This window comes from Orycteropus afer, unplaced genomic scaffold, assembly GCF_000298275.1.
Source record: "Orycteropus afer afer isolate SDZICR_OR568_19922 unplaced genomic scaffold, OryAfe1.0 scaffold00279, whole genome shotgun sequence".
NCBI classification, from domain to species: domain Eukaryota; kingdom Metazoa; phylum Chordata; class Mammalia; order Tubulidentata; family Orycteropodidae; genus Orycteropus; species Orycteropus afer.
This window is the reverse complement of record NW_006921866.1, coordinates 4632824-4634749: the sequence shown is the minus strand read 5'-3', so window position 1 is coordinate 4634749 and position 1926 is coordinate 4632824.

Below are 1926 nucleotides of genomic sequence, written 5' to 3'. Positions count from 1 at the left end.
ATGATATGGTCCATTTCTGAAAAAAAATAGCCACTGAAATCCTCATGAATAGCAGTAAAACACTGTCTAATATAGTGCCAGAAGATGAGCCCCTCAGTGTGGCAGGCACTCAAAATATAACTGGGGAAAAGCTGGTTCCTCAACAGAGAAGCAACTTTAATTACGTGGATGGAGTAAAGCTTTCCGAATCTTCATTTGCTTGTGTTACACAATTCAAAATGAGAATAAACAGCTGCAAACATCCATTAATAATTGGAATGTGGAATATACAACATATGAATGTGGGAAAATTGGAAGTTGTAAAAAATGAAATGGAAAGCATAAAGATCAATATCCTAGGCATCAGTGAGCTGAAATGGACTGTTTTTGGCCATTTGGAATCAGACCATCATATAGTCTAGTATGCCAGGGATTAATAGTTGAAGAGGAATGGTTTTGTATTCATCATCAAAAGCAAAGCTTCATGATCTATCCTAATGTATAATGCTATCAGTGATATGATAATATTCATATGCTTACAAGAACAAATACTAGTATTATTCAAATTTATACACCAACCACCAAAGCCAAAAATGAAGAAATTGAAGATTTTTACCAACTTCTGTAGGCTGAAATAGACCAAACATGCAATCAAGATGCATTGTTAGTTACTGGTGTTTAGAATGCAAAATTTGGAAACAAAGAAGAAACATCAGTAGTTGGAAAGTAGGCGCTTGGTGACAGAAAGGACACTGGAGATCATGTGATAGGATTTTGCAAGACCAACAGCTTTTTCATTGCAAATACCTTCTTACAACAACATGAATGGCAACTGTACACATGGACCTCACCCAGATACAATACACAGGGATCAAATTGACTAATTCTGTGGAAAGAGATGATGGAGAAGCTCAATATCATCACTGAGAACAAAGCCAGGAGCTTATTGTGGAACAGATCATCAATTGCTCATATGCAAGTTCAAGTTGAAGCTGAAGGTAATTAAAGCAAGTCATTGAGAGCCAAGATATGACCTTTTGTATATCCCACCTCAATTTGGAGACCATTACAAAAGTAGATTTGACACACTGAAACAAATAACTGAAGACCAGAGGAGTTGTGGATGACATGAAGAAAGCAAAAGGTCATTTTTCAAAAGTGGAGGGAATAAATGATGATAAAATGTTTTAAAGTTCATAATTATACATAGAGATATTTACAGATCTAGAACATTACAGACCACCACCAAAAACAACAACAAAATAATAGACATCTAAAGTATTTGAACAACACAATTAACCAACTATACCTGAAAAACATAAAGTCCTATAACACAGAATTACACAATCTTTTTCAAAAGTTTATTGAGCATTTCCAAAAGTGACCATGTTCTGTGCCATGAAAAAATAAAATCATTAAATTTCAGCTTTGGTGGCATAGTGCTTAAGGCATTTGACCGTTAACCAGAAGGCTGGTAGTTCAAACCCATCAGACACTCCTTGAAAGGAAGATGGGGCAATCTACTTCTGTAGTAATATTGCCTCAAAAACCCAAGAAGGGGTCACTGTGAATTGGATCTTACTCGACAGCAGAGAGTTTTAGTTGGAAGTCATCATACTATATTTGTTGTTATGTGCCATCGGGTCGAACCCGACTCATAGCGACCCCTCCTTGGGTTTCTGAGGCAGTATCACTACGGAAGTAGATTGCCCAACCTTCCAGTACAATCTCTGAACATAGTAGAATTAAGCTATAAATCATTAACAAGATAATGAGACTCTTTTCAAACGTTTGAAAACGAAACAACACACTTAAAAGAACAAAAGGAAAAAGATAAATCACAATAGTAACAGTTCAGAGAAATTCTCAGTGTATGGTTGTCAGGAGAACGCAATACAAAAGTGATTAATGGAATGTCATAGATGTATCTTGATAATGGGGCCTATA